The sequence below is a fragment of the Lagopus muta genome, chromosome 3 (assembly GCF_023343835.1).
Source record: "Lagopus muta isolate bLagMut1 chromosome 3, bLagMut1 primary, whole genome shotgun sequence".
In the NCBI taxonomy this organism is placed as follows: Eukaryota; Metazoa; Chordata; class Aves; order Galliformes; family Phasianidae; genus Lagopus; species Lagopus muta.
In genome coordinates, this window is record NC_064435.1 from 4,362,326 (window position 1) to 4,379,995 (window position 17,670).

At 43.3% G+C, this 17,670-nt stretch overlaps 1 protein-coding gene across 5 annotated transcripts in view; it reads left to right on the forward strand.

The window, feature by feature from the left end:
* The first annotated feature begins 948 nt into the window (after nt 1-948).
* The window catches only part of PTK2 (protein tyrosine kinase 2), a 193,840-nt gene continuing 177,118 nt past the window's right edge, over nt 949-17,670 (forward strand). For 4 of the 5 annotated variants that reach the window (XM_048940406.1, XM_048940408.1, XM_048940405.1 and 1 more), the window contains exons 1-2: nt 949-1,192; nt 15,804-15,862. The gene's annotated coding sequence lies outside the window, so the exon portion shown is untranslated. Of the gene's footprint in view, nt 1,193-15,803; nt 15,863-16,016; nt 16,037-17,670 lie in introns of those variants that run through there. The other variant, XM_048940409.1, reaches the window with a different exon arrangement.

Genomic DNA, 17,670 nt, shown 5'->3' on the forward strand with positions numbered 1-17,670 from the left:
GTGATTATGTGATCCTTACGGGTCCTTTCCAAATTGGGATATTCTACGATTCTAACAGTCCACCACTAAACCGTGTCCCTCAGTACCACATCTACATGTTTCTTGGACGCCTCCAGGGCTGGTGACTCCACCACTACCTGTTCCAGTGCATTATCACTCTTTCTGAGAATAATTTTTTCCTAATAGCTAACCTGAACCTCCCCTGGGGCAACTTAAGGCCACTGCATATTGTCATTATCTTTTCTCAAGTGGCAAGTGATAGGACATACAGAAACTGTCTCCCAAAGCTCCCAGAAAGAGTGGCAGTGCATTGGAACAGGTTGTGCTGGACTCACCAACACTGGAGGTGTTTTAGAAACACACAGATGTGGCACAGAGTGCCACGGTTAGTGGGCATGGTGGTGACAGGTCAGTGGCTGCACTAGGTGTCTTCGTGGTCTCTGCCAACCTTACTGACTGTATGATACCCCACTGGCTGCAACCTCCTTTCAGTGTAGAGAGCAATGAGGTCTCCAGTGTAAGCAACCCCAATTCCACCAGCTGCTCCTCGGATGTATTGTTTCCAGCCCCTGCAAAGCTTCTATTGCTATTCTCTTGCAGCGAGACACAGAGAAAACGAGCCCGAGCGTGGAGAGCTGCCTCTGAGACACAGAGAGGAGGACGAGGCGTTAAGCTTCACGAGCTCGCCCCTCTTTCCCTCGGCCCAAAGGGATCAAGCCTCAGGGAAAGGAGCGAGAACGGATCCTGTGAGGGCGAACGCAACCGCGCCCGCTGACAGCACCGGAGGCGGCGGCCGACGGCTCCGCCACCTGAGGCGCCTGCGCAGGCGGGGCGGGAGCTCCCACCTCCTCGGTGCGAGGGGCGGCAGCCTGACCCCCTCCCTCCTCCCCCGCAGCCATGTTAGTGCGGGGAGCGAGGGAGGGAGAGGGCAGCGCGCATCCCATGGTGCAGCGCGCCGGGAGGGCGGGGGAGCGGCCTGGAGTGGCCGGGGCAGGGAAGCTGGGAGGCAGGCAGGGAGGGAAGCGAGCAAGCAGGCAGCAAGCAAGCAGGCAAGCAAGCAAGCAAGCCAGCCAGCCTCTTCACTGCGCACAGCCACCGAGAACGGGGCGAGCAGCGCTGCTGCGGGACCACCTCACGGCTTCACCCATCTCCGGGCCACCGGGGCGGGACGGGGGCTGCTGCTCGCAGCGCGGTGAGTGCGTGAGGAGGGGGCGCCGAGGAGCGGAGCGAGGCGGCCCTACTTACATAACGGGGAGGGGGCGTCCCTGGGGGAGGTTGGGCTGGGGGAAGGGCGGGGCGGGCAGCGGTTTGCCTTCCGTCCCCCCACCGCCTCGGGGGTACGGCTGTGCGTGGGGAGGCTGTGCGCACACGGAGCCGCGCTGCGAGTCCGCTGCACGGACTCCGGCTGAGGGTTGGGGGGGTTATGCGGAGAGCCGTGCTGGGAGGCCGCGGTTGAAAGGGAAAGGGGAGCTGTGGGCGTGCTGCATCCCACCGGCCTCTCCGCCCTGCCGCCCGGCTCCGCGGCTCGGCCGGCTCGGTCCCACCGGATGTGGAGCGGAGCGGAGCGGGACGGTCCGTCGAGTAAACAAAGGGGAAAGGGGAGGGGATGGGGGGATCCCCGTCTGGTTCGCCCCTTCCTCTTCCCGGGAGGGCCGGGGGACGTGCGGCTGCGGTGAAGCGCTTGAGGCTTCTTTCTTACGCACAATGCCGGTTTTCGCATCCATTCCCCTTCCAAACTTTCCTCCTTTTAGGAGCAGGGCGGGCAGTCTCTTTGATATATTTTCTTTTCTCTTAGCTCACTGTAGTGCTTCATTGCGAGCCGGCTGGCGGTCGGGCTGATCGAAATGCTCTGAAGGCAGAGTTTACCCTGCAGGCCCCAGCAGCGCCGTTTGACTCGGTGGTGTCAGCCCGCAGCGCCGTGTTTGATGGCAGTAATAGCGGTGCTGTAGCGAAACGTGTCAAACAACAACAAAAAAAAGTTCGCTTGAAAGGAGAAGCGCTTGGGGATAGCTGCCGAAGTAAACGGGATTTAAATGTGTTAGCTTACAAGTGGTATTGCTGTTCCCCCTTAAAGATTCAGGTTCTCTTGGTTTTTCAGTATCTTTTTTTGTATTGGAAGAGCCCTGCATTCTTCCCAGCTAATCTGTCGTTAGCATTTCTGATTTTATTAAACCTGACTTAGGTCAAGAGCATGGCTGGGTGGGGGCCAGAAAATTTAGTTACACAGCTATTCAGAACAGTTTGTTATCTTACTGATGTTGTCCATGTCCGAAATACCCCCGCTTCCTTTCTCCACCCATCTCCTTTCTGATTCCCTCTACAATTGGGCTGTTATCCACCACGTTTCTGTGTCAGAACACCTTTGCTCCTCTGGTGTGGTTTGCAGAGTGAGGGCCACAGTCTTCGGGTTTCTTGATATGAGATTTATAGCAGAAGTTCTGTGAAGTATGTATATTTGATAAGTTTAATGGATATGAAATCCTGGGGTTTTATTAAGAAGAACAAAAAAAAGAAAAGGGAGGGGGTATTTCTTTAGTTGCTGTGGAACATTTTCTCTCTGAGAAATACACTCTTTTTTTTTTTTTTTTTTTTTTTTTTTCAGTAGTCAGAAATGAATCTGTCCTCTATTCTGTTTCCTCTATCTGTCCTGTACTGTTACATTTTAAATCCATTATTTGCGGGTTGATGCTGAGCTGGGATTGACGCTTGCGTCGGTTGACCTTTTGTTTTTATAGAAAGGGTAAAATGTACACGTGCAAGGAAGATGGGATGATACTTATTTGTCAGCAGCTCTAAGCTTTATTCAGCCTTAGGTATTAATAAAAGTGCGAAGCGTGTGCGGTTGACATAGCAATCAACTGGTAGTGCTGGCATTGGAGAGCTTCATCCAGAAACGAATATTCTTAGAATAGCACTCTGCTATCTTGAGGGTGTGATTTGCTGAAAGAGCTCTAAAAAAAAAAAAAAAAAGTTGTAATTTCTGAAGATCTGATGTGGTGATGCAACTTCGCTTCAAAGCGATTGCACGTTGTTGAAAGGACTTTGTTAAATATAATGGTTTACCACATTATGATTAATACTTGAAAGGGGGAAACGTTGGTTTTGTAAATTCCACCAAACTAGTGTGTATTTGGGGGGGATTAGGAGAATAGAGAAGCACCGGTTCTTTTTGAAGATGAAGTACTGAACCAAGTAGGTCTGATGGTTTAGCAGATTAATTTCTATTTGTAACTGACTATTCTTATTTTTTTGTTCAGTGTTGATCAGTGTTTTCTCCCACTCATTCGCTGCGGTGCGCAGTAATCATAGACTCACCAAGGTTGGAGAAGACCCCCAAGATCATTCAGTCCAGCCATCTCCGTGTCGCCAGTGTTTCCCACTGGTAATAATAACGTCCTCATTCTGGACAGCTGTCAGTGAAAATGCAGTTGTGTGACTCTTACCTCCATCAGATGTGGTTCCCAGATGCTGTTTTTCCTCTCGTGCAAGTGTAGTTCTAACATTCCAGGTATCACTGCTGAGTACTTTGGACATAGCGACTTAATTTCCTGAAAAGGTTGTGGTTATAGGGCAGTATTTAAATCTGCAATGAACAAGTTCTCACCGTATCGTTGCCCTCTTGTATGGAGTGGCAGCAGAAGTTATTTCAGTCTCATGATTTGTGTATAGTTGACATTTAGGAAGTTGTAATGTCCCATGTGCTATACCACAGTCTTAATACAGATATTTAGATGGTGGTTGATGGGTGATCAGGAGGACCTACTGAGGAATGTGGTTAATTAGGATCTGAACCTCTGGTTTTGTACTGTGGATTTAATTTTTTTTTCCCTTTTCCTTGTAAATTTGTGTTCTTTCTACCATGAAAGTTTCCTAAGTTAGTTTACTCTCTGTTCAGCATTTAGTGTTCCTGACTGGGAAGTGTCTTGCTACCAGGCTGTCTTTTGAGTGATTTGCCTCAAAGACAGTGGTTCTATATTTAAAAAATAAGTCGAGTAGCTTGATTTGACTTTCTTCACATGAATGAAAGCAGGCCTGAGAGAAACAGTTTTAATTACTCTGTGGGTTGTGCTGCATGGTGTTTGAGCTGCTGATGCTTGCAAGGTGTGTTCTGAAAGCTCTGTCATGTGTTGTGTCTCTCCAACCAACAGCACGGGGAACCTTATGTGTGGAAGAAACGTTGTCAGAGCTTTGCCAGAGGTGGGATGAGACTTGAAACCTGGTGCTCTTTGGCTCTGCCAGCACTTGAAGTGTACAGGTGCACATCACTGATTTTGAGAGCATTTTGTATATCAGGAAGAAACCGGAGAACGGTTTCTGGAATCTGGGTTGCAAAGTTTAGTAGCAATTTCCATCAAGTAGAAATTGGAATGGAAGAGGTAAATAATGAAAGATGAAGGGCCACAGGCTTTGTTGGAGAATATTTTTCTCTTAGATCAACCTTCAATGTGAGTCCTTCCAAATTGCAGTCAGATGTGCAGCAATCCGCAGCTCAACTGCTAAAAATTGTCCTGTATTGGATTCCCTTTGTTCCCTGTGACTTAAAGGTTTGTTTCCCCTCTAATGCTATTCGTTGTTTTACCTGCTCTTCTGTTCCTTTTTTTGTGTGTGGTACAGAAAGGGCATGTGCCAGAAGCTCAAACAGTGTGATGTAGATTCCTGCTTACTGAAGTATTGCTTCTTTATTTTTGCCGGGGAAGGGAACTGAGTAACTCCAACTCCGTTCTGTTTTGCTGCAGGGTTCCAGCTTCATACGGTCAGTTTAGAGCTTAATCCTTAAGATGAATCTTGGCTCTTTCCCTCGTTGGAACTGTAATTCAACTCATTTCAAGACCCTGGTCTAATTTCCTTCCTGCTAATCACAGGCACGTAAGCAAACGGTGTGCATCGGTTGTCCTGGAGACAGTGGTAGGAGGTCACAGACTCTTCACTGCTGTCACTCCGGGTGTGCTGATGAAACAGTAAACTTAAAGACATTTGGACAGTGTATACGTGAGCACCTTCAAAGTGAGACCCTTCTCATTGCTGTCACTGATTGCATGGTCTGAGTGATAGAGCCAAAGCTGTTGGGTACAGTAAGAAAGAGGTCAGAGGGCTCTACCGACTGCTTGCTGCTTCCTGCTGCCGCTTGGGTTTCTTTTCATTGTTTGCCTTCACATGAAAATGTGCAATTCCTGCTTTTGTTTTAATTTGTTTTGGGGGAGGGGAGAGGGAGCACACCATTCCAAGCTATTAAATGTCTCTGGAAGGCAGATATGGTTTTTCTTTCAGTCCTGTTAAAGTTCCTGGGAAGGATTAGAAACAGCAGATGTTTGTTATTTTTCTTTTCCTTTTCTTTTTTGACTATAGGAAGGAGGAGCTCCTGCTCTTTCCTGTTTCCTCGCTGCTAGGATAGCAAGTAATTGGATTGCTAGGAAGTAGCAGAAGGCTAATTTAGCAGAAGCTCAAAAATGTGCTAACTTAATATGTTTCTTACATTTGAGTGCACCTCTTGATCCAGGGGCCCAGCATTTTCCCTGACCTTTTCTTAGTGCTGCAAAGTGCTTTCTGATGTAAGCAGTAGGAGTCATCTGCATTTAGTACTTATTTCTTAAAGATGCTTCAGTAAATAGGTTCAGGATCAGTGCTAACAAAAGAAGGAAGCACTGATGGTGCTAATAACAGACTTGTTACACATCCCAGTGATTGAGTTATGCCCAGCAGTGGGGGTTGTTGCCGCCAATGCCAGTTTCAAGCCTTGAGTTTTAGGATTGGTGTGAATGCTGAGACAAGAGTGTTCACAATGCCCTGTGGCATTGGGAGCCTGAAATTCTGTAAGCAACATTAGAAGGTAACTTCTTACTGGTTTTAAGAGTACTTCGCAAATTACTCTTTTTGTGAAATGCAGAGTTCAAGAATATAATCTGCTGCCACTCATATTTTTACAAATATATGTTCTTGATGTCATTCTTTTGACTGAGTGGTTGTAATCTTTCTGTCTTTTGTGGTTTTCTTCAGAATACTGCCTACTGTTTCTCTAGCAAAGATTGGTGCATGAAGGAGAAAAATTCAGTTAGTGTTAAGTGAAGTACAGTTCCTTTTCTCTTTCTGTCCAACTAACCAGGCTGTTTCCCACTTTTATTTCTTGTATTTCTCAATGCTTTTCTTTAGGCAAAAATTCCTGTTGCTTGGGGCTGAGTGCTCTTGTGATTCGTTCACTCCTTTATTTTCCCTTGGATTTTAGCTGTCTCCTTCATCCTGTTTCCTGTTCTTCCTTGGTGCTCTTCGTAGTGGAAGCTGTTTCAAGGTGAGGATATTTCTTCATAACAGATCTGACAACCTGGGCAGTAGCATACAGGAGAAATGTATGCCACAGGTACCTTCAGAGTTGCTTGAACTTACTACTGATAAAGAGTTAACTGTAATACTTTCATTTTGTATGAGTCCTTATCTCCCTTTCTTCACACCTCCCCCAGTGATTCCAGAACTGACTGAGAGATTGTTGTATTTCTGTTGTGAGTTCCAGTACTGCAGCTTTTGCTAACTGCTGGAGCAAAGAGATAGCAAACACTGATACAACCACAGCGCTGGAATTCAGGAGGCAAGAATTATACATAAGCCACAGAAAAGGTAGAAATAATTTTTTTTCTATCTGATGCTGGTTAAGGTGATTTCATTGCTGTGCTCGGACTTTGCCTACCAGCAAATAAATGCTTGGTAGTTCTGAAGAGCTCGCTGTAAGAGGAGCGTGAAGGAGCCACAGGGAAGAGCAGAAACCATGATGTTGGGTAAAAGCTGTTCATTTAAGGTGCTGCTTGGAAGGAGCCTTGACGTGGCTATCTCAATTCATGTTTGTGAGTGAACCTTACACAGTGCTTGGCTTAGAACTACACTTGCATTTACTGAGTAAGATGCATTCGCATTTAACTCAGCTAGTAGGAACAAAAGCAGCTTGATAATAAGTGTATGGGGGAAAAAAAAGCTGCAGGTCAGAGGATTTTAATTTCTCATTTCTGTATTTGTAGAGTTTGTATTATACAAGACAGATCTAAAAAGTGATGAAATGAAACAGTAGTTTTCTATCACCATTCTTCATCTGGGAAACTTGCACACTGCTGACATGTGAGTTTCTGTTGCTGGCAGTGAAGTTTTTGCAGATGTTACAAACCAATTTCTTCTGTTAACAGCACAGTTACGGGAGTGCTGTTGATAAATGCAGAAGCAACTTTGAATTTTATCAGTTCTCATTTTCTATTTCAGGCTGAAGCCCTTTATTCCAGAAGTTTCTAGATCCTGGATGCTTTATTAACTATCTTGTTTTAGTTTCCAAAAATCAGAAAGCCGTTTTTCTGCCATTTTTTGGTGCTTCTCGTCTCTGCAGCTCCTCTTCCTGCTCATTTTAGTGCATTTTCAATGTTGTTTGCTCAAACGTGCACTTCAAAGATGCTTTTCAAAGTCTACAAAAGCTGAGTAAGTTTGGATGTGCGTGGTGTTGGTTGCTTATGGCTCAGTATGTGGTTAACCTTGTGATGTTGCAAAGAAATCTATCTCTTATGTGGTGTATTGGGGATAAATACTTGGAAACATTACAGTTGGAAAATACTGCTGAGGCCATCAACCCATCACCACCTTGCTGAGTACTGCTAGGATTCAGCTAGAATGCTGCCCTCATTTGTGGCACCATCCATCCAGAAAAGGTTTTTCTCTCTTGGGATGCTTTCAAGAATGATCAGATACCTGAAGTGTACGATGCGTGAGAACTGAACAAGTTACAGTGCTGATGTTTTATCTCCTTATATCTTATTCGTATGTGTTGGGCTACTTATGAGAAGGGAGAAGATAAGGGCTTGGGAGGGCCAAAATGAGATCGCTTACTTAAATAGGAGGGCTTGAAGTATTGAGTTACTTCTAATGTGAAGAGTAATTGAGTGTTGAAATAGATTGGGAGTGGTTCTCATCACTGTCAGTCTTTAAGAACCCGTTAGTTATCTGTCAGAAGGGAGATGCTGTCTGTCCTATTTCAGGAGTGCCAGATTCCTTGAATGGCCTTGTGAGTTGTATCTACTGAATTTGGGGATGTTAATAGGTAAAGAACGTGGCTTTTCAGCTTTACACTGATAGTGTGGCTCGCAGTCACCCCAGCAGCTCTGAGCTCCTCTGAGCAAATCCTGGTACTTTGCAGTTCTGGTGTAAATCTGTTGCAGGCAAAGCATCTTGTGTTTGGTTTGTGGCATGTTGCTTCAGTTACATCTAAAAAGCTCAGGAAGATCCTTGCCATAAGTGAAATTGTCATGCTCTTTTATGTTTTATATTACCTGCACATGACTGGAAAACCTGAGGTAAAAAGTGCTTACTGATACTGCAACAACTAGTTCCATTGGCATTTGGTTGTACCTTTATAAATTTCACTACAGAATATGTGCCAGGCCACTAAACTGCATGAGCAAGTCAGTAAAACAGCCTTAGACAATGATACTTGTTGGTATAATGAGTGTATTTCATTGCATATTGATAAAATGAGAGTCTTTATTTCAGAAGAGTAGCCTGGAACTTCTGTGAATTTGTGTTGCACTCTTAGTGCCTAGCTTGTGTTTGGATGTTGCCAGTAGGCTTCCTCTTAATTGTAACTTACATGAGTCTGTTTTAAAGCAAGTCAAAGTATTTCTCAGCATTTTGTAACGGAAGGAGTAAGTAACTGTTGAGATTAGGAAACAGAATTAAGAATTAAGTAGTGAAAAGGTGTATGGAGACAAATCGTGGCGTGGTCTGCATGCCTGTGTACTCAGCACAGCCTCTGCTGGAAACTGGTATTATGGCACATCCTTCCTTTCAGATGTTCCTTCTGAAAATAAGCTGATGGATTGAATAGCGTTTTTAAACCTTGAGTTAAAAGTTTTGTGCAGAAGTTGCTTGAATTAGATGACTCTTCATCAGCATGGTAATTGAATGTTGATTTCAGATTTATGTATTGTAGAATCATGAAATGGCCTGAGTTGAAAAGGACCACAATGATCATCTGGTTCCAACCCCTTGCTATGTGCAGGGTCACCAACCAGCAGACCAGGCTGCCCAGAGCCACATCCAGCCTGGCCTTGAATGCCTCCAGGGATGGGGCATCCACAGCCTCCTTGGGCAGCCAGTGTGTCACCACCCTCTGACTGGAAAAACTTCCTCCTGGAGCCTTCTTTTCTCCAAACTAAACAAGCCCAGTTCCCTCCACCTTTCTTCATAATGTAGTCTTTTGTAGTCTACTTCTGCTTAGCGATGTGTTTGTATGTTGTATGGTTTGGAGGAAAAAAGATAATTCCTTCCAGGGAGTTCAGTAGTGCGTTTTTTTAGTGCTGACATACATAAATTGTGCTGAATATATGAAATGGACAGTACTACATCAAGAAAAAATAATTTCCAGAGGCAAATACTATTCCTTCCATCTTGTATATATGTTTTTTGGTGTAAGTTTAGGATTGATGTTGGTAGGAGAAATGGAGGAGGGAGCACATGGCATTGGTTTCTATTGTGGGAACGTTCTGACTCTTAATGCTTTGTGAATATTCAATTGAGTTAATTGCTCATATTTCTCTTGTTACAGAAGGAAACAAAAATAACGCAGTCAGTGCTGCTGTAAAACTTAGTCCAAGAGTGGTGCAGAATCAAAGTGCCAAATCTACCTACCTCCATCTGCTCCCCAACGTTTGTCAGCATTCATTTTTTATAAGAAACTGAGTGGTGACTTTCTGCATTTCATTGCCTTGTTGCCTGAAGTTCACTGCACACATGCAAGAAATCCACTTGGTTGTTTATTAAGGAGATTAGATGGCTTCAGGAGGAAGAGGTGTACAGCACAGGAGATTAATCCTAATGGGGATTTGAGGGAAAGTTGAATTGTGTCTTAGGCTACCAAGCCTTCTTTAATTCAGCCTTAGTAAGAGGGGGAAGAGTTGGTTTGTGAGTGGAGGTACTGCTTGTCTCATGCTGTTTCAGTGTTTTTAACAGCTATGTCTTTATGCCTTGCTCTGTTTTCAGAGAAAGGGGATAGGTAATTTGTAGGACAGGAGTGTATGTCACTGGCTTCATTTTACAACAGAATCAGTTTTTTTTTTTCCCTTAGAGCAAGCAGAATGCTTCAATTGCTTCATAATCTAAGGGAAAATATAGATCACAGGAGCTTCTGTCCCTAGGAAACTATTACTGGAGTTATGTAATGTATTCAGATATGCTTTTTTGAAGAAAAATGGGAATTGCATTGATGTTCTTCCTTTCAAGTCTTCGTTACTTCTGTTGAAAAAGGCATTGCGTGGCAGTATTTCCAAGGGGGAATGGGAACCTTGGTCATGCCATAGCAAGCAAAAGGTCGCAGATTGGAAGCATGGTATTGGTAGAGACTGCAGCAAGTTAGGAAAACAAACGTGCATGAAGTACATTTGCTTTAATACCTTGCTGTTGAAGCTGATAAAAGCAAAATAAGGCAAGACCTTGTGGCTTGCAGAGTTGAGGTCAATTGTGGGAAGTCATGATGAAAGCAGTGAGTCGTGACCAAGCATCTGAAGCACAGGCAGCATGAAAAGGAGGAAGGGAGGGAGAATACAGAGACCATGTGCATATAACATTAGAACTTAGTGCATGCTTGTCACCTGAAACATGGTACCTTCTTGAATTGAGCCTGCTTTACAGCAGTTCCAAGTGTTGTTATGGTCAGCGTTGAAGTTGGTAAATTTCTCTTTATAGCTGATTTTAATGAGTGGTAGTTTTTGAGAACAAGAGACAACAGTAAATTTGGACTCTTTCTCTTTGTGGTGGTTTTAATGTGATACGGATGTGAGACAGTAGTGAAGTTTGCCCTTCTTCCCCCACTTACTGGTTAGAACAGTCTGGTTTTGTGTTTTTCTGCAGAACTGGTGGTGGTTAAGCTGAGTGGCTGTGTGGTTGTGCCTTGTTTTGATGCACTTAGCATGTGCATTTGGGTTCAGTGTGTCAGTTTCAAACTCTGTTTTAATGATTAGGTTCTTCTGGTGTTCTAGTCCTTGAGCAATGTTAAGGACGAACTAGTGTTCGTATCCCAACTGTTCCAAAACTTCTCAAGATAGTTGCTGCTTCAGCCTTGTATCGGTATATAGAGTTAGTGGGTGTAGAGTTCAGTGCTGCCCTGACTGTTACAGAACATTCCTTAAAGGCTTTGTGTTGTTTATTCATCCAGAATTGCCATGGAATGGCTTGGGTTGGAGGGGACTTCATTAGGTTAACACAGGCTCACTTTCTGAGCTTGTTGAGATCTCTCTGCATGGCATCCCTTTTCTTCAAGGTGTCAACCACACCACTCAGCATCATCATTGGTGTCATCAGCAAACTTGCTAAGGGTGCAGTCAAGCCTGCCATTGATGAATGTGGTGAAGAGTACCAGTCCCAAGACAGACCCCTAGGGGACACCAGTCATCTCCAGCCTCCATCTGGATGCAGTGCCGCTTACCACAACCCTCTGTCTACGGCCATCCAACCAGTTCCTTATCCCCCTCAAATCCATCTCTCACCGGTTTAGAGTTAAGGGTGTGGTGGGGGGACCACATCAAAGGCCTTGCACAAGTCCAGGTAGATAACACTGATTGCCTTCCCATTGTCCACCAAAGTCTTTGCTCCATACCAGAATGCCACCAGATTGGTCAGGCATGACCTTTCTTGGTAAAGCTGTGCTGGCTGTCCCAGATCACCCACTCATCCTTCACGTGCTTTAACGTGTCTTGTAGGAGGATCTGTTTCATGATTGTTAGTAGAGTATGTTGAGGGCTGTGCTATTTTCTCTTTTGGTGCTGCTCCTGAAAGTGCTGCAGACAGATCCATTGCTCCTATTGCTCAAAGTGGAGGAGCTGTGTCTGTACATCTGTTTGTAGATCAGGTAGTAGAAGTGTCCTGTTGCTGTCCATCCTGTTTACAAGGGTAGATGGTGATAGGACAAGGGGGAATAGTTTTAAGGTAAGACAGGGGAGGTTTAGGTTAGATATTAGGAGGAAGTTTTTCACTCAGAGGGTGGCGACGCACTGGAACAGGTTGCCCAAGTAGGCTGTGGGTGCCCCATCCCTGGAGGCATTCAAGGCCAGGCTGGATGTGGCTCTGGGCAGCCTGGTCTGCTGGTTGGTGACCCTGCACATAGCAGGAGGCTTGAAACCAGATGATCATTGTGGTCCTTTTCAACCCAGGCTGTTCTATAATTCTGTGAAGAGCATCTAAAAACATACGTATACATGTATAACTAGCAAAAATAATAGCATCACAATTGTGATAGCCGTAACTAATGTTAATCTCTGATAAAGAAAATACTGTGTCCAGAAATTGGTGTTCTTGTTCTTTCCCTGCGCCGGCATTGTTCCTGGAATCTTTCCTCTCCTGTTAGTGGGGGTGTCCTATAACTTTCTGTAGTGCTAAGCAGGCATTTCTACACATGTATAAGGATAAAAATACTGCACGATGGCAGAAGTTGCTCTACTTGGCAGATCAAAGGTAGAAGAGAGAGTGAATGAAGGTGGTGTTTTTGGCTGTAATGGTCCAGCTTTGGCTTTGTAGGTCTTGAGGTGATTAATCTGTTATCTGGAAATGGTGTTGGGGATCAGAGGGAGAGGGGAGTTTGTGAAGAAGAAATGAACGGAGGGATGAGAAAAGAGCAGTGAGGGTAAATGTCCTTCAAGAATGTGATCAATGAGCGTTTAATCACTAAAATACAAGGAAGCTGAGAATGTTCTGTGCCTAAAATATATTTAGTGTTTGTTTTCTTGGATGCTTGTCATTGGTTTGTCTTAAAAGGTCTCTGTGTTGAAAATCTCTAACTGGAGGGAGAAGCTGGCAGTCAGAAACCAGTTTCAGGCTGTGTACTTGGAGGTTTAGATCTCCAGGTAAGATGCTCTTATCTTTTAATTAAAGAAGTAGGTAGAATTAGGGGTGATTTAAAGAGGAAAATAAGACAGTCATAGATAAAAGTGAGTTTAAAAAAAAAAAAAAATGATAACACCAGAGGAAATGGAACAATCTCAGCTAGTTGGGAAAAGTATGAAAAGGAATAATTTCCACCAAGGAAAAAAAAAAAGTGTATTAAACTTAACATTTAAATATTGTCAGTTTATAGAAAATTTTCCCTTTTTGGAGAACAGTAAAGAAATTTCAAAAGCTATGGAAAGTTCTCTCTTCAAAAGCACAGGGAAATAAATCTGGTGTATTTTGGCTTAAAGAAACCACGTTGTAAGATATTTCAACTTCTAAGCAAATGTATAAATGCACACTATTGTGATGAACCCAAAACATTTTGTGTATTAAATCTTCTTATGACCAGTATAGAAATGTTCAGTGCTTATCCCAATCGCAATGAGGCTAATTGATGTGTTCTTGCATAGGGTTGCAGCTGGTCAAAGCTGAATTGAGCACAGAAGACTTGTTACCACCTCTTGTGTCCCAAGGTCAACCAGTAAGCAGTAGGAAGATGCACCACGAAGACAGATCGTGGGGGATATGCTTGGGAATTGCTCTCAGTGTAGGAGAGATGAAATAATCCTGTGTTGGGATCATCTCTGCCTGTCTCATGCTCTTTGTAGTGGTAAAGCAAAGGGCTTTTTATCTGTGTTCTAGGGATGCTCTACAACATCAAATCGGTACAGTGTTTGTGTGCTGAATTTTACACACATGGGTAGTTATATAGAAAATCAGTAGGATAACTGGTGGAAAATCTATTCTGCTTGTAGGTGTTTGCGTTATTGATGTCTGAACAATTAACATAATATTTCTCTGGTATTTGTTTGGAGCATTTTTGTTATGCACGAGGAGCTCCTACAGCTGTAACTTGCTATTATTTTAACACATGCTTTAAGGGTACCACTGACGTAATTTCCCTGAGTGTTGGAAGGTCATTTCTATCAGCCTTGGAAGCTAAAAGTAGCTTTTGCCATATCAAAGAAAGTGTTTCTTTAAATAAATCAATAACCGCGTGGATTTCTCAATCTGCCAAGCAGTCTCTTGAGGAATTGCCCTTTTCATGAAGGATGTAAAAGCTTGCCATGATGTCATTCCCATTGTGTTAATCGTTGTGTTCTCACACGTTGTCCCAGATAACGACTGATTCCCCTGCAGTGTTCTGGGGGAAGCTGTCATTTGCTGCTCAGGCTGATAGAGATGATAGGTCAGCTGGCTGCTGGGACCCTCTCAGCAGATCAGGATGGTTTTTAATGTGGCGAAGTTATGCGTTAGAAACAGAGGAAATCTGAGATGTATTTGATGTACTTTGCTCTCCTGCATGTGGGCATTATGCTGTGATATGCGTGCACCAATCTGGCCGTACTTCTTATTCCCATAGGGAAGTTACTAAGTTAACTTTTAACATTACACAACAGCTGTGTAATGTAAGGTTAAAATTCAGCCTGAGTTCTGCAAAACAATCTCTGTGTGCTGCTAATGTACGAAGGGTGTAAGGAGAAGGCAGTATGTATTGTGTTCCGTTGCTTCACTTACATTCAGACATCTACGTTTTTGCGTCTGTTCATGTAGAATTTGCAAGTGCTTCAGTTTTCTATTTATTGTAGGATCTGGAATGGCCTGGGTTGAAAAGGACCACAATGATCATCTGGTTTCAACCCCCTGCTATGTGCAGGGTCACCAACCAGCAGACCAGGCTGCCCAGAGCCACATCCAGCCTGGCCTTGAATGCCTCCAGGGATGGGGCATCCACAGCCTCCTTGGGCAACCTGTTCCAGTGTGTCACCACCCTCTGTGTGAAAAACTTCCTCCTAATATCTAACCTAAACCTCCCCTGTCTCAGTTTAAAACCATTCCCCCTTGTTACAGCATAGGTCAGTACTAAAAGAGAGTTCATTCTGGTTGTTTTTATTCTTACCTGAACAAAACTAAGCTACTTGGCACAGGTCCTTTTGGTATTGCTGTTTTTTGGCATGAGTTTACCTCGTCAAATTCAGTTCTCATGGAATTCTTCTAGTGGCCTTTGTATGTGGGAGAAGCAGCTAATGTGAATAAAGGCTGAGAAACAGTTCTGTAAAATGTGATTTCTTTCTGCTTAGTTCTGCCTTCATCACTGGACCCTATGTTCAAAAGGCAAAAAAACTGAAAAACAAACAGGTTTTTTTGCTCTTTTGCTAGTTTTCTCAACTCTGTGTCTTTTCAATTTGGCCAGTTCCTTTAAGGGAGAAACAAACAAATGCAAACCTCTTTTTGGACAGTCTTACATGTGCATTCTGAGCTATATATGTATGCATTTGTTACACTGACTTGAATGTCCTGTGATGCACATACCCTGAGGAAATAAATGCTTTTCACTGGTTCCTGATATACACACTTGTTTTCTGGTGTTTCTTTGTGTTTTTTTCTGTGGTTTTTTTTTTTTTTTTTTTTTTTTTTAAGGGAAGCACTCTTTTTAATTCTAGGCCTGGCTGCTGCTAATGTTTTTGATCACTCATCAGGATTTTCAGCATTCTTTGAGCTGCTCTTGCCATTCAGTGGAAGCTATATTAAAAGTTCATTTCAGAATCCTTTAAGGCTTCCCTGCCCCTCGAAACCATAAAAGAGAAATTTTTAAATTCGTGCTCACAAGACCTGCAAAACTTGACAGCAGCTTGCTTTGAAGTGTCTATTTTCAGTTCATATGTAAGCCCCCTGGCTTCTGCTTCTGCTTTTCTGGGGTCTTTTAGCTGATGCCTTGTAAACTGGCGTTTATCTGTTGTCATTCATTCCATTGGAAGATTCTAATCTTCATATAGTGGATATCAGTTGTTTGTATTTTATTTACTTTGGATATTTGACTACTGTAAGAGAATAATCTAATCTGTTTTGAATGTTCATTTCAGATTTCATGTTTCATCTTACATCAAACACCTACTGCTGAGAGCTGGAAGGTCTACTTAAGGTAGGTAGTGATATTTTCCCTTCCTTACTGGATTCTGTTCTAAGTAGAACAGCCCGTACTGATGATGTATTTATTTTGTGCACAAGAGGAACTTAAAAGATGTCTTCTCACCTACCAAAATGACAGAGCTGGAAACTTGCTGACCAGACTGCCATCCTGGCTTTGGAGCAAAATGTTAGTGGTTTTCTGTCTTTTGAGTTCTTGTACATGCAGTTTGCCTTAGGCAAGGCTTTTGCTGTAGGGGGGCCTGACCTTAAGCTGCGTGCAAGAGTAGAGAACTTGGGTAATCACAGCATTCTTTGTATTACAGGACTGATTTTGGTTGTTTTGTGATTCCTTGGGACTTTTCTCTCCCAGAGTGAATGGTTTTGTTTGCTGATGCCCACTTATATTCTGTGTATGGATGTTTGGAATGCACTTGAGTGTACCTAGAAGAACTTGAGGGATCCATTTTTATTTTATTGTTCTGACTTAGCTTGCTTTCCTCCTACACTGTTAGTGGTGGCTGGTTTGTGAGCATGTGTTACGTGATATTCTTCTCTAGGCATTGGCTTTAACCTGTAACGGAATGAATCTCTTGCCTCTTCAGTAGTACTTCTGCATGTAGCTTGCTGGTATGGAGAAACCTGAAAACTTGTGTATCACCTGCTTTAGGTTAATATTCTCCTTGCCTGGACTGTAGTAAGCTTGGCAACAGCAGGTGTGGCTGCTTGTGTTGTGCAAGGACTGGATCCCCAGTGGGATTTCAGCCTGTTATGTTGTACTTTAGCTTTGGTGCACTGAAATGAAAAGCTTGATGGGATCTGTCCATATTTTCACCTTCAGGAGTCAACAGGGGATCACTTAATGCCTCATGACTGCCTACGTTTGTAGGGCCAGGTGTCCTTTTGGCATAATTTCTTATTCTATGCATGGTCTGGATGTTGGCCTTTCTTAAATTTTCAGTTTTACAGTAATTGCTTCTACTTTCTGATTCATTTATTCCCTTTTTCTGGTTTGGGGTGCTTGTTGAACAAGTAGTAGATGGAAATCCTTGGGGAAAATAAAACTTTCACCACTCCAAGGAATGAATTGAATGCCTTAAAAAATGGTTGTCTTTGGTTTTGTCAGCTGAACTGGAGAAATCTGAAGTACTTCTGTTCAAACAAAAAGCATAATTACTGCTATTTTTATCAGTTAAGACCAAAATTTGTTGCCTTACGTGTTACATTGAATTCCATTTCAGATGGAATAACAGAGGTGGTATTTTGGCTTTTTTAACAAGGAATATTGCTGTGTGGTAATTAGACAAAGCAAAGGGGAGGAGGGTTAGAACACGGCATCCCTTCTGCAGTTCTTTATATAAAGGCCTACAAATGAAACCTGTGGTTTCAGGTTTTTTACATTTCCTCTTTTAGTTTGACCTTTTAAAAGGAGCAGCTACTGCTGGTGATGTCATAGGCAAAAAGCACACTTGTGTGTTTTGTGAGCTGAGTTTGTTTGGTCTTTGGAATACATGGTTTGTAAAAGGCAGAAGTGAGTCATATCCTGGTAGAAGCACTACAGCGGAGTATTGATGGGTTTCTTAGGTAAATAACTTGCAGTGCCTTCCCAGATAAGACAGTATGGAAAAGCAGCCCTGTGAATAACAAGGTTTTGAAATAAAAGGGGCAAAGTAAAAAGAAACAGCAAAATACATTCAGTGCGAATTGCAGGAACTTCCAATTTGTCAGGTTAATGTTGAAATGTGGATTATTTTTTGGCTGGGGATTTGTTAGGAGGAAAAGATTAGTGCTGCTTACTCTGATTGATATTATGTATGCAAATAC